The sequence below is a fragment of the Elaeis guineensis genome, chromosome 2 (assembly GCF_000442705.2).
Source record: "Elaeis guineensis isolate ETL-2024a chromosome 2, EG11, whole genome shotgun sequence".
Lineage (NCBI taxonomy): Eukaryota > Viridiplantae > Streptophyta > Magnoliopsida > Arecales > Arecaceae > Elaeis > Elaeis guineensis.
The window spans coordinates 3408498-3424739 of record NC_025994.2 but is presented as its reverse complement, the minus strand read 5'-3'; the positions used below and the strand labels follow the sequence as shown (position 1 = coordinate 3424739).

General features: G+C 37.1%; 1 protein-coding gene across 7 annotated transcripts in view; it reads right to left on the bottom strand.

The window, feature by feature from the left end:
* LOC105033603 (lysine-specific demethylase JMJ18) overlaps positions 1-16242 on the bottom strand; it is a 99605-nt gene that overhangs the window by 71505 nt on the left and 11858 nt on the right. The window lies entirely within an intron of this gene.

Here is a 16242-nt window from a genome sequence, read left to right as displayed (position 1 = left end):
GAATGGAAGGATCATACAGGGTTAGCATGGTAACTCGAAGAATCTAACCAAAAATATTTTAAAAGCGAAGGATATAAGTGCAAATCAATCACTTACAAAGAATCTAAATTTGTTTCTTTTTTTTTTGCCTCTTTTGTTAGGATTGCTATGTACTTCATGTTTCTTATGCTGTCAGGCGCTGTATCAATCAACCAAACATTTTTAAACTAGCAATAAATGCAGTGATGAAGTTGATGATCTTAATTTTGGCCATCCTAATTTTCTTCCTCTGTTGCGGAATAACCAAGCATTGCCGCCATGGAGTAAACATTGGAGTAATCAGCACTTCTCTGGACATGTTAACAAGAAAAAAAAAAAACAATTTATTACAAGGCTTCTAAACAATTGAAAAAGCAATTTCTATGTTGTCCCTCTTGTTGCATCCCATTGTTATGTTATTGTATTTAGTGTGTATTTAGTAGTTGCATGGATTGGGCTACCAGAAGGTCATCATAATACCATAGGAAAGTAGCAAGTGCTGTCATGATTGCTTTACCGAGTTGTTATTGAGTTGATTCCGAGTCAGGCTCATGAATGATTATCCCTGTGGATTTATTTGTAAGGCAAGATCTTGCTAGTTGGTGGATTGCTTATTTGCAACCTATTATTTCTGAAACTCATTACCTGTTTTGAAACTTGTTTTTTTTTTTTTCAAAAATTTGTAGAAACATCTTTTTTTACTTTGATCTATTCGTATTTATACTTTCTCAACTTTAAAATTTTTTAATTAATATTTTTGAGTTATAAGTACTGACCTAATATGATCCTACGATCGATCTACCATCAGACGTTGTTAGTTAGTTTTTATTTATTTATTTATGGCATTAATACATTGTTTTGAAAGATCATAGCATCCACTCCCTGTTAAGTCTTTACAAAATCCTTTCCACTTTCCTAATCTATACCGTTCCATTCCATCTCAACCACCATGCAAGCCCAAGTGCTCGCCGGTCATGAGCACATGTGTCCCAATCTTCTCATTCTCTTTAAATCAAGATCACAAAGTTTGAGGGGGAATGAGTCACTCACATTTTAGTTATTCGGATGGAGGGAGGCTGTTCTCATTTTGATTTCAAAGAGAATGGAAATATCCTAATCTCCCGGAATACAACAATCTCCATTCTTTTTCGGTATTCAAATTCCACTCTAATTTTGAATACGAACTAAATATATCAGAAGATATAGCCATTTCGATTCTCATTCTGGTTAAATTTGCAAACCAAACAAACCCTAATGTAATTAAAAGGTTTAAGAGTGAAGCAAATGATATATTCGCGATGTTGCCGTTAGGACACTGTGATTATCAATCTAATTCTGACTTCAATAAAAATTAAAAATATGTAAAAAGTAGTGAGTCAGATCGAATCCACAGAGAAGGCAGGATTTTAATTTGAAATCTTTGATTTTATAAAAAAAATAAAGTTTTGAAGAAAGCAATTTTAAGTCAGAAAATAGAAATTAAAAATATGAAAAATAAATCAGGTACTAAGATCTACTATTTAGATCCTACTTGCAATAAAATAAATAACAAAAATTTAAAGAGCATAAAATAAATTGATACTAAGATCTACTAACTAGATCCTAGCATCTATTTACAAAAAATAAAAGATAAAATTTAAAGTGTAAGAAAATAAATTTTTCATTAACTAGAATTAAAATTCAAATACAAAAAATTTAAAAAAAATAATAAAATAAAGTAAAAATAAAATTGTAACAAGAATCTGAAGTTGATTAGCCCAGCCTTATCAAAAAGATGGTTGATGACCTCTCTTTCTTTTTTCATACTCCGTAGAGCGAACCAGCTTCTCTTCTTCTTTTTCTTGGGTCCCTAAATCTCTATAATTTTTTTCTATTTTTTTCATAACTTTCTACTGAATTTATCTTCTCCTTTCACTTATTCCCGGATCTCCTATTTATAAGTAAATTTTTTTATCTTTTTCTGATCACAAAAGGAGTCCTAAAATCTTTAAAAATCATATTATACTCGTATAAATTAATTCTGACCATTAGATCTTCAATGGACCGCTCAGATTAGCCCAAAAAATAGTTGTTTAAATCCTTATCAAGGTCGGGAATATTCTCATCTATTGAATCAGGTCTCAGATTTGATCTGACTGTCAGATGGCGCATTTTCTCTCCTTAACAAAGTCGGGGATGCTGTTAACCGTTGGATCGCATGATGGATTGAATTTCAGCTATCTGATCACACAAAAGTTCTCTTTTCAACCGGCAATGAACAACAGCCATCCGATCTGGTTCGATTTGAATTTGGACCGTCGGATCATGTGCAAAAGCTTCCGTCCGTCCATAGACCGCGCCATAGACCGCGAAACTGTTCCTGTGGACTGCGTCCCTGAATCTGTGGACCAAGCGGTCGGTCTACCGTACACCAAAGGTAATAAAATTTATTTTTAAAATATTTTCACTTGATTTTTGCTCCGATTTGTGCCTGAAAATAGAAAAAATAATGCATTAAATTTTTCAAAATTTTTTTATTATTTTGATGCTTAAATTGCTTAATTAAATCAACATCTATTTTTCATAAATATATTCTAATTTCATATTTTTTTAAAATTATTTATTTTTATAAAAAAAATTAATTTATTTATGAAATTAAGTTTTTCAGAAGATGCTAGCACCATAAATTACAAAAAATATCTACAATAAATATAAAAATATATTACTTATCACAAACTATATGTATTTGAGGGTTTCCTAATGCAAATTTTTACTTAATTTTCAGTTATGCCTGACGATATGCCATTCCAGGCATAATTTTTGTCCATAAGCTCATCTCATCAATATCAAAGATGAGCAACCAAATCCAACCTAAAAATAATATCGATTTAGTCAGAGGAATACTTGTTTCATTTTTTTATTCTTTACTAAATGGCACTTTTTTTTGGAATTAACTTGTTTATTTTTTTTGGAATTAACATAAAAAAAAGTCTGACAGTAAAAGTATTAAAACTAATACTAGCTAGGGAAGAAATTAATTAATAAAAAAATTGAAAAGAGCTCAGGAGTGCTGTCATCATCCGATGATCAGACTATATGTTGGTATTTCGATCAGACATATTTTTGTGGATTCGAATCGGATTTATTAATTATCACACTTCTAATCCAAGATCAAAGTCGAGGATCATAGCAACCACTGCATACCTATGAGAACTTTCTATATAAGCATATAAGACATTTCAAACAGATATCAAACAACATAGTGATATTAATTAAAATACTAAAATTTAAAATTTAGATTTATCAACTAATCAAAATAGTGTCCAAATTTAAATGTCTTATATCAAATAAAATTTCATAAAATAACAAAAAAACTAAATCTAAGTTCCACAAAATTGATAGTGCCAATCTCGCCTCTAAAACTCTTTCTCAATAATGTCTACATTCGTAATCAATTATTTGAATCTCAAAAAAATAAAAGAGAGAGGTGATGAACTTGATAGTCTAGTAAGTAAAAAATATTTCAACTTAGACATTTCAAATATTATTATAAGATGTAATATTCAAAAATAATATCATAAATAAACATAAGAACATATTTCATGCTTATTTAAATAAATCAAATATTTTCAACATTCATATGCATGTATAATTTTAAATCCATTTTGAATTAAAAATATATATAGCTCAACAGCCTAAATTATGACCACACTTATCCTTGTGGCAGACCCTAGAAGAGAAACAGTGAGCTCATTTATGGTACTAATACATAACTCCCATTGATAAGATCCAGAATCCAATGCACAATCTCCATTGGCAGGATCTAGAATCCAATGCATAATCCCCATTGGCAAGATCCAGAGCACCAATACATAACCTTCATTTGTAGGATCCAGAGTCTAATGTATAATCCCTATTGCTAAAGTTTAGAACATAGTAATTAGGCTAAGAGCATAAAATTCGATCCATATCAAAGCACTTTTGCAACATAACATATATCAACATAACAAATAAGTCATAATTCTATGTATGCTTTATAATAAATCCATAAATCATAGTATTCCAAAAAAATCTCAAAATTTTAAACTACTTTTCATTCAAAATATAGTTTTATAAATATCTCAAAAAGACGATTCATTACTTACTTTTCATAGAATACTGAACGAACAGATCGATTAACGTTGAAAAAATTCTTCAAAATCTATTATTCAAAATTATATTTTTAGATTAATTCTAATTCATAACTAAATCAAAATAAAATCTTAAATCAAAATCTCACTTAAGATCGAATTGAAAGTTGGGTGTATTTTTTGAATTAAATTTTTAAGATAAGATCAAACTAATCATGGAAGACACATCTTCGATTTCACAAATCTAAGAGAGAGAAAAATATTAAAGAGAGAGAAACAATCTAGAGAGAGAAGATAAAGAGAGAGAAAATAGAGAGAGAAAGTGGAAAGAGGAAAGAGAGAGAAGATAGGGAGAAGAATTTTTTTTTTCTTTTTCCTTTTCTTTTCTCTTTTCTTTTCTTTTCTTTTCTTTTTTTTCCTCGTGGAATAGAGGACATGTGTCCTCTTTTTCTATTTCATGAAGTAGAAAAGTTCTTCTTTCCCTTATTCCCGAAGCTAAGAGATCCTCCTCCCAACCGATAACCCCTGTGGCTAGAGGGTCAGTTCCCAGTGGTGACTGTGAAGCGAAATTTTAGTGCAGGGGCAAAATGGTAATTTTAAAAATTTTTCAAAATTATTATTTTACAGCAGAATTATTAATTAATCTCATTAATTAATACTAATTAACCCTACACTAGGATCTAAATATGATACAACAGCATGCATTTAAATTTGAAATTCAAATTTGAATCAGTAAACCTTTTACAGTACTGTGTTCAGAATACATCACCTTTTGCGGGTAGTCGATCACCGCAATCTGATCACCGTCGGGGGGCTCTGATCGTCATGTCATAGCCACACAAATGTCTGGCCTCTGCGGATCATCCACACGAAGCTCCCGTCTGATCAGCTCCTCACGAATGCTAGTTCGTGATTTCACCCTTTTGATGGCAGATGTTGATCGAACTCCTTCGATCGATGTGTGCCGACTTCTCGGATGCTCTAGATCGTCTGCACAGTTGCTTGAGAGGCTGATGGATCTCTTTCTAAAATTTGGTGGACTCACGACACTCGTGGCACACCAATCTCACTTCCCGAACCCTAGGTAGAAACCCTAGGGTACACACCAAAAACCCTGCATCCAATTTTCTCTCTTTTCTTTCTTTTTCTCTCGGAAGGTTTTGGACCTTCACCTTGTGCAGAAGCCTTCCTCACGCCCCAAAGTTTCTATCCTAAAATTTCTACGGACGTCCCACCTTTCTCTTCTTTTTAAAACAACGTCGAACGTGTCTTATCCGCGTGAGAGGATAAAGACAAGAGGTTACACATTTGAATTCAAATCAAATTTGAATTCAAACGAAAACCAACTTATCCCTATCCTTTTGGGCGTGAGAAGAGAAGGGGCATGGCTCTTTGTGCGTGAAAAATGTTTCACGAGAAACCTTTTCTCGTGTAAGTAATGTGGCGCACAAAATGGATAAGGATGAAAGGGCAAGTGATAAGTTATCCATTCAAATTCAAACATGCTTTGAATTTGAATGGCTAACTAATTATTTTATCCATCCATATGACGTACAAATGAGGGTGTGGGGAAGGGTTTTGCATGAGAAAAATTTCATGAGAAGTTTCTTCTCGTGAATTCAAATGGGTGCAAGGAAGTTGGGTGTCGCAAGGAATTTAAAACAAGGTGGTTTGATTCAAATTGAGCCAACCTAGTTTAGAATAGGTTAAGCACAATTAGACCAGATTAAACCCAACATAATTAGGCTTAATTAGGCTCAATAAAATCCTAATCAAATCAGGAATTAACTAAACCTAACCCCTGATCAAATCAGGGACTAAACTACCTTAGCGATTAGGTCAACATTTAACCTAATCGGGTCAATCCAAACTGAATCCAATTCAATTGGACTTGATCCAAAAATAATTACTCTATCAAATTGAGCTAATTAGTGATTAAATCACTAATTAAACCTCTCATAAATATTGAGTCCAAATCCGATGGGCAATCAGGCATCAGAGACCATCGATATGAAACCCTGATCAAAGAGTTCAAATTTCAAATTCAAAATTTGAAATTCAAAATTTTGACCCCGGCACTCAAAATGTGTGGAACTCATGATTAGAGAATCCTAATTCTCAATCATAGAGTCCCAGATAGATAAGACTCATAATCAACCATCAGATCAGAAAGGAACCTCTAATGTGTGTGACCCCGCAGGTTTGAACCTAAGCCGGTAGCACAGGAACCAATTCCTGTACTAATCGAAGTGACCATCTAGCAATGGTACCCGACGATCGGATAGGTCGAATAATCACAATCGCAACATTCAGAACCTACGTGAATATGGTTACCGTATAATTCATCCATTTTGATCTCTGTGTTTAGGATGACTCAGGGTTAAACTGTCAATCCTGATGAGATCATCCGAATCGTGCTCAACTCAATTAGACCTGTGACTCCTCACTAGGACTACCCTGGCCAAGATTTTGCTAAATTGAAACACGACTGTACACAGCTCCTAAACTGGAGTGGTCAATCCCATCTTGACACACGCACCGACAAGTCAAGTACTAGACTACACCCTGCAGCCTTCCGTCACTGAATTAAAAATTCAGGTAGTCCAGTGCCTAAGTGCAGTGAGTTGCTTGCAAGTCACCGTGGCGGTCTCAGGTCGGAGGAACATTTATACCCATATCCCATCGGAGCAAATCTTGACAGCAGAAATAGCTCCGGAGTTGGTCACGTTCAGTGCAGATGTACCATTATATCTCACCTGTATGCCATACCAGTGTCTCCACACTCTTTGGTTATGAGGACAACCAACCCATATGGCACACAACGACCTATGCTCGATAAACGTTGTCGTCCTTGGTAACAACGTATCATTTGGTCGCGAACATGTTTAAGGACTAAGCGACAAATCCTCCTTTGTCGAGTCTAAATAGTCCTAAGGACTTCACCACAACACAGGAGTTCATTAGAAGATGAAACATTTGTGATGAAAAAATACCAAAATAACTTTTATTTATTTATAATTCATGTACTAATACAAAAAGGAGCACAACTGTCAACAGACTGACGATTGGCTTTGGGACACTATTCCCAACAATCTCCCACTTGGCCTAAAGCCTATCGGTGCAGTATCTAATACCCATCTTTGACTTGTAGTCGTTGAACTCCTTCACCGCAATGGCTTTAGTGAATGGGTCGGCCAGGTTCTTTTTCCCGTCGATCTTCTGAAGGTCGACGTCACCTCGATCCACGATCTTCCGAATGAGATGGTAGCGGCGCAGAATATGCTTCGTCCGCTGGTGTGCCTTTGGTTCCTTCGCCTGAGCAATGGCTCCAGAGCTGTCGCAGTAGAGCAGAACTGGACCAACAAGGGAGGGTGCTACTCCGAGCTCGATGATGAATTTCCTCAGCCACACCGCTTCTTTGGCAGCATCTGATGCAGCAATATACTCCGCTTCGCATACTGAATCAGCCACAGTGTGCTGCTTGAAACTCTTCCAGCAGACAGCCCCACCATTAAGGGTAAAAATAAATCCTGACACACTCTTGCTATCATCGCGATCAGACTGGAAACTAGAGTCTGTAAACCCTATAAGTCTCAAGTCCGATTCACCATATATAAGCCACTGGTCCTTAGTATTTCTTAAATACTTCAGGATGGTTTTAACAACCTTCCAGTGATTCTCTCCTGGATCAGATTGGTATCTACTCACTACCCCTAGTGAGTATGCCACATCTGGTCGTGTACATGTCATGGCGTACATGATAGATCCCACTGCCGAAGCATATGGAATCCTACCCATACGCTCTCTCTCTTGAGGTGTTGTCGGACAATCCCTCTTCGAGAGAGAAATTCCATGGCCTATCGGTAGATAGCCTTTCTTGAAATTTTTCATGCTGAACCTTTTTAGCATAGTATCAATGTACGTGGACTGGGATAAGCCAAGCAACTTTTTGGATCTATCCCTATAGATCCTCATCCCTAGGATGTAGGAAGCTTCTCCCAGATCCTTCATGGAGAACTGTGACGATAGCCAAATCTTTATTCCCTGTAATGCAGGGACATCATTCCCGATTAAGAGAATGTTATCTACATACAATACAAGAAATACTACTACTGGACCATTAGCCCACTTATAAATGCAGGATGTTATCTACATACAATACAAGAAATACTACTACTGGACCATTAGCCCACTTATAAATGCAGGGCTCTTCTCCGTTCTTAACGAAGCCATACGTTTTGATCGTCCTATCAAAACGTATGTTCCAACTCCGAGATGCCTGCTTAAGTCCATAAATGGACCTCTGTAGCTTGCACACCTTAGACTCATCTGTGGATGTCAACCCTTCAGGTTGTATCATATACACCTCTTCGTCCAGCTCTCCGTTTAGGAAAGCTGTCTTCACATCCATCAGCTAGATTTCATAGTCCAGATGGGCAGCTATCGCAAGCATAATCCGAATGGATTTGAGCATTGCCACAGGAGAAAACGTCTCGTCATAGTCTATACCATAACGTTGACGATATCCCTTGGCAACCAGACGGGCTTTATAGGTCTCCACTTTTCCGTCTGCGCCCCTCTTCCTTTTGAAGATCCACTTACACCCTATGGGTTTTACTCCTTCGGGTGGGTCAACCAATGTCCACACATCGTTGACTTTCATGGACTCCATTTCGGATTTCATGGCCTCTAGCCATTTCTCAGAGTCAGGTCTCTGCATTGCATCCATGTAGGTGATCGGATCCTCATCGTTTTCATCAAGTTCGACAGGATCACCATCTCGGACCAAGAAACCATAGTATCGTCCGGTTGATGTGGTACTCTACCAGACCGCCTTAAGGGTGCATAATCAATGGGCTCCGGATATGATCTAATCAAATCTGGTTCAGGTTCAGTAACATGTGTCGGTTTTTCCACCTGTCGAACTTCGTCAAGTTCGACTTTAGAGGCAACAATTTCTTCACTAAGGAACTCCTTTTCTAAAAAGATTGCCTTAAGGCTGACAAACACCTTTTGCTCATCAGCAAGGTAGAAATAATATCCTTTGGTCTCTTTTGGGTACCCTATAAAATTACACTTGTCAGACCTAGGTCCAAGCTTGTCTGTAATTAAACGTCTAACATAAGCCGGACACCCCCAAACCCTAAGGTACGAGAGTACTGGCTTACGTCCTATCCATATCTCATATGGCGTTTTGGCTACAGACTTACTCGGAACTCTATTTAGAAGGTAACAAGCCGATTCGAGCGCATATCCCCAGAGGGAGATCGGCAGACCAGCAAACCCCATCATGGATCGAACCATGTCTAACAGGGTCCGATTCCTCCTTTTAGATACACCATTATGCTGTGGTGTTCCAGGAGTCCACTGAGAGAGAATTCCATTCTCTCCTAGATACGTCAGAAACTCATTGGAAAGGTATTCACCTCCTCGATCAGATCGAAGAGTTTTAATACACTTTCCAGTTTATTTTTCTACCTCATTTCGAAATAGTTTGAACATTTCAAATGATTCTGACTTATGCTTCATTAAATAGACATACCCATACCTAGATAGGTCGTCTGTGAAGGTTATGAAGTAGAAAAATCCACCTCTTGCACTTGAGCTCATGGGTCCACATACATCAGAATGTACCAGACCTAAGAGTTCACTGGCTCGCTCACCTTTTCCAGTAAAAGGTGACTTGGTCATCTTCTCAAGAACACAGGACTCACAGGTTGGAAGTGATTCACAATCACTAACTTCAAGAATTCCTTCTTGAGCCAACCTGTTTATCCTGTTCTTATTGATATGACCTAGCCTACAGTGCCAAAGGTAGACTTCTGACACATTATCTATTCTAGAGCGTTTACCGAATTTTTGAACCACATTAACAGGCTGTGATAGTCAGTAAATTCTATTATTTAATTGTCCAACAAATATTGTAACACCATTCAAAATGATATTGTAAATATTTTCTTTTATTAAAAAATCATAACTGTACATGGCCAAAAGGCCTACAGAAATAATATTTAATAAAAAACTTGGACAATAGTGACATTCACTCAGAATTACATTACGAGAATTGATTACAAGACTCATGATTCCTAAAGCTAGAACTGAAACTTTGCTTCCATCTCCAACATTCAGGAACCTCTCGCCTTCATCAAATCTCCTACTGACCTGCAGACCCTGCATCGAATTACAAATATGATAAGGGCTTCCGGTATCCAATATCCAGGCAGTAGTATCACAAATCGAAAAGTTGCAAGGAGTTATCATATAATTACCTTGCTTCTTCTTTGGCCTGTTCGGGTCCAGGGAGGCAATGTATTGAGGACAGTTCCTCTTCCAATGCCCGTGCTTCTTTCAAAAGAAGCACTCCGCCTGGCTCTGGTCGTGCTTGCGCTTCTTGGTCTGACCCCGTGCTACTGTCCCAGCATGAGATTGCACCTTCTTATTTTTCTTCTTCTTGTTCTTCTTTTCCTTCCCAAAGGGTTGACGACGAGAAGAAGACCCTCCCACTACATTCACCGACTCCTTATGGAGTTGGTGATCCTTCTCAAAGTTCTGCAGCAACCCCAACAATCCGTGGTAGTTTACTGCAGGCTTTGTCATTCGAAAATGAGTAAGGAATGGGAGGAAGGACTTGGGCAAGGAATTAAGGATCGCATCCTTACCGAGCTGCTCGTGCAGAGAAAAGCCCAATTTGCTTAGGCGCTCAATCAACTCGATCATGTACAGTACATGATCAGTGACTGAGGCCCCATCCCTCATCCGAGCATTGAAAATGGTACAACTAGTTTTGTGCCTTTCAACGTCGTCAGGCATGCCAAAGGAGTCGTTCAACATTTGAAGCATCTCCTGTGGCTGGGCGTTCTCAAACCTTCGGCTGAACTCGTCATTCATTGCTGCCAGCATAATACATCGAACGGTGGTGCGGTCATTGAGCCACTTCAAGTAAGTGTCTCGGATCGCCTTACTAGAGTTCGGAGCTGGCTCCTTAGGTGCTGGATCCATTACTACATAAAGGATCCGCTCATGCTCAAGGACGATTTTCAATTTTCGATACCAGCTATCGAAATTGGGTCCCATGAGCTTGTCATTATCTAATAATGACCGGAGCGACAGGGTAGTGGCCATAGTTGCTTAAAAGAAAATGAGACCTCTATTAGTACATAAATTAATACTAAAGACTTGGATTTTAGTCTAAAGTTTTTTCCAATATTTTTACGAACTGGTAGCCTCATCCTCCAATTCGAGGAATTACTTTAATTCCTTAATGGGTACTAGAATCCACACAGACTACACACGAGCCCAACTTTGGTTGGTCAACCCATGTGCATCTATGGGTAGATTTTAACCAGTTGTTTCTCTAAACAACTTCTAGTAATTGATTTTGCCCCAGAACCTAATCAGTAGGCTTTGGCCTCCACTGAAAAGATCTGGTTAGGTCCAACCATTAACATGACTTAATTTAGTGAATCGGACCAATAAATGATCAGGCCCGACTTTGGCCGGCCAACCTAACCACCATCAGAAAGACTCAATCAAATTATCATATTATGAATAATAATTCCATTAGCCAATGAGCACCAGGCCTTTGGGCCTCCAATAATCATTGAACTAATGGACTCATTATCACTCACTTAATGGGAGGCTATGACTTAGTTATCATTATAACTTAATCATTTTAGGGATCTAATAATTTTGAGGATTTTATTAAAGAATAGTAGAGAAGAAATCATCCAGCCAATTTCAATCCTCCCACTGACTTCACCAAGTCAGATTAAAAAAAGATTTAATTAAAGCTGGCATTAGGAGCACCTAAATCAGTTACACTGATTTACCTAATGACATGGGTGAGCTCTAATCACCAAGAGATCTAATCAAAATCTAACTTACCAGATTGGCCAGGTAAGTGAGATCAGTGGTGAGGATTTGCCATTAACTCGTCAATGATCGAATCAATGCGAGTAGCTCCCGCTTAAGAACCACTGGTCAAAACTGCCGAACTTACCTTAGACACCAACCGGTTCATTAGTTTTAATTTTGATCAACTTAGTAAATAGGGCTCCACCACGTAGCCATGAATTAAGTCCATCTTGGTCTAGTTAAAGACATGGACCCATTCAACTACAACTATTGAAGTTGAGTCTAGAGTATCCTTGACCTAATCTAATTTAACTTTTGATTAGATTTGACCAATTACTCCATTTAGTCCATTTTTTAAACTAACCTTAGGTCTAACCCAATTATGGACCTAATTCATCTAACCCATTGACCCACAAGTTTATGCAATTGTCTTAGGTCTTAATTCACAATTCTAGACCTACTAGACAACACTTAATTCTTTTAATTAAGTACTTGGGCTGATGGGTCAGGGTTTGATATTTTGAAAATAATTTTCAAATTTGAAAGATTTTATTTTCTGTTCACCAAATGTGTTAACTCATTTCACAAATGGGTCAGCATATTTCATAAACAGCAATTCTATTGCTCATTTCATAACAGCAAATAACTCAAAATAAATCATAAATTTTCTTTTAGATCTAATCTAACACATTCATGATAAATTTCTTAATTAAGTCCTTTCGCTGCTTCATCGGCATGGGATATAATTGCATCGGCACCCCTACCGCCATAGGAGACCCCATCGAATGGGAAGAGAGGGCCTTTAAACCCTACTTTTCTCCTATGACCGGACGGCCATGGCAACCAACCCAATTAGATTACTTGCTACTTGGATCATGTATATCTAAATATACCAATTTTAAAATTTAAATTTTGAATTTCAAATTTCAAATTTTAAATTTTAAATTTTAAATTTCAAATTTGAGATTTCAACCAAATTTCAAATTTCGAATTTCCAATCTTTGAATTTTAAATTTTAAATTTTGAATTTCAAATTTTAAATTTCAAATTTCAAATTTGAGATTTCAACCAAATTTTAAATTTTGAATTTTGAATTTCAAATTTCGAATTTCAAATTTCAAATTTCGAATTTCAAATTTTAAATTTGAGATTTCAACCAAATTTCAAATTTCAAATTTTGAATTTCAAATTTGAAACTTCTAACAAATTTCAAATTTCAAATTTTAAATTTCAAATCTTTTTGAATTTCAAATTTTAAATTTTAAATTTCAAATTTAAACTTATAGATTACACCTTAATCTACGCATGCATATGTATATCATATTCTAGAACCTGGCTCTGATACCATTTGAAGCGAAATTTTAGTGCAGGGGCAAAATGATAATTTTAAAATTTTTTCAAAATTACTATTTTACAGCGAAATTATTAATTAATCTCATTAATTAATACTAATTAACCCTACACTAGGATCTAAATATGATACAACAGCATGCATTTAAATTTGAAATTCAAATTTGAATCAGTAAACCTTTTACAGTACTGTGTTCAGAACACATCACCTTTTGCGGGTAGTCGATCACCGCAATCTGATCACCGTCGGAGGACTCTGATCATCATGTCACAGCCACACAAATATCTGGCCTCTGCGGATCATCCACACGAAGCTCCCGTCTGATCAGCTCCTCACGAATGCTAGTTCATGATTTCACCCTTTTGATGGCAGATGTTGATCGAACTCCTTCGATCGATGTGTGCCGACTTCTCGGATGCTCTGGATCATCTGCACAGTTGCTTGAGAGGCTGATGGATCTCTTTCTAAAATTTGGTGGACTCATGACACTCGTGGCACACCAATCTCACTTCCCGAACCCTAGGTAGAAACCCTAGGGTACACACCAAAAACCCTGCGTCCAATTTTCTCTCTTTTCTTTCTTTTTCTCTCGGAAGGTTTTGGACCTTCACCTTATGCAGAAGCCTTCCTCACGCCCCAAAGTTTCTCTCCTAAAATTTTTACGGACGTCCCACCTTTCTCTTCTTTTTAAAATAACGTCGAACGTGTCTTATCCGCGTGAGAGGATAAAGACAAGAGGTTACACATTTGAATTCAAATCAAATTTGAATTCAAACGAAAACCAATTTATCCCTATCCTTTTGGGCGTGAGAAGAGAAGGGGCATGGCTCTTTGTGCGTGAAAAATATTTCATGAGAAACCTTTTCTCGTGTAAGTAATGTGGTGCACAAAATGGATAAGGATAAAAGGGCAAGTGATAAGTTATCCATTCAAATTCAAACATGCTTTGAATTTGAATGGCTAACTAATTATTTTATCCATCCATATAGTGCACAAATGAGGGCGTGGGGAAGGGTTTTGCGTGAGAAAAATTTTACGAGAAGTTTCTTCTCGTGACTTCAAATGGGTGCAAGGAAGTTGGGTGTCTTAGGGAATTTAAAACAAGGTGGTTTGATTCAAATTGAGCCAACCTAGTTTAGAATAGGTTAAGCACAATTAGACCAGATTAAACCCAACATAATTAGGCTTAATTAGGCTCAATAAAATCCTAATCAAATCAAGAATTAACTAAACCTAACCCCTGATCAAATCAGGGACTAAACTACCTTAGCGATTAGGTCAACATTTAACCTAATCGGGTCAATCCAAACTGAATCCAATTCAATTGGACTTGATCTAAAAATAATTACTCAATCAAATTGAGCTAATTAGTGATTAAATCACTAATTAAACCTCTCATAAATATTGAGTCCAAATTCGATGGGCAATCAGGCATCAGAGACCATCGATATGAAACCCTGATCACAGAGTTCAAATTTCAAATTCAAAATTTGAAATTCAAAATTTTGACCCCGGTACCCAAAATGTGTGGAACTCATGATTAGAGAATCCTAATTCTCAATCATAGAGTCCCAGATAGATAAGACTCATAATCAGCCATCAGATCAGAAAGGAACCTCTAATGTGTGTGACCCCGCAGGTTCGAACCTAAGCCGGTAGCACAGGAACCAATTCCTGTACTAATCGAAGTGACCATCTAGCAATGGTACCCGACGATCGGATAGGTCGAATAATCGCAATCGCAACATTCAGAACCTACGTGAATATGGTTACCGTATAATTCATCCCTTTTGATCCCTGTGTTTAGGACGACTCAGGGTTAAACTGTCAACCCTGATGAGATCATCCGAATCGTGCTCAACTCAATTAGTCCTGTGACTCCTCACTAGGACTACCCTGGCCAAGGTTTTGCTAAATTGAAACACGACTGTACACAGCTCCTAAACTGGAGTGGTCAATCCCATCTTGACACACGCACCGACAAGTCAAGTACTTGACTACACCCAGCAGCCTTCCGTCACTGAATTAGAAATTCGGGTAGTCCAGTGCCTAAGTGCAGTGAGTTGCTTGCAAGTCACCATGGCGGTCTCAGGTCGGAGGGACATTTATACCCATATCCCATCGGAGCAAATCTTGACAGCATAAATAGCTCCGGAGTTGGTCACGTTCAGTGCAGATGTACCATTTCATCTCACCTGTATGCCATACCAGTGTCTCCACACTCTTTTGTTATGAGGACAACCAACCCATATGGCACACAACGACCTATGCTCGATAAACGTTGTCGTCCTTGGTAACAACATATCATTTGGTCGCGAACATGTTTAAGGACTAAGCGACAAATCCTCCTTTGTCGAGTCTAAATAGTCCTAAGGACTTCACCATAACACAGGAGTTCATTAGAAGATGAAACATTTGTGATGAAAAAATATCAAAATAACTTTTATTTATTTATAATTCATGTACTAATACAAAAAGGAGCACAACCGTCAACAGGCTGACGATTGGCTTTGGGACACTATTCCCAACAGACAGTTGGCTTAGTCTAGTGACTGGTAATGGCCCACGGCGATGGAAATCAAGGACAGAACACAAAAACAGGAAAAGTCAGAAAAACAAAAATTTTCAAGGGATTTCAGCAGAAAAATTTTGGCAAATTCATCCTTAAGGCTTATAAAAAATTAAGAAGAGGTTGCAGAAGAAATTTACCTGATCCTTGACTGCAATTAATCAAATTTTTGACAGCCAAAGCAAGGATGAGCTGCAGTAAATAGGAAGAAATCAAAGAATTTTGACAGTAATTTTTTTTGAGAAAAATCTAAAAGATTGAGTCCTTTAAATAGACTTCAAATAGGAAGAATTTAGAGTTCGAATCTATCTATATTTTCTAAGGATTTTAGGTCTTTGATC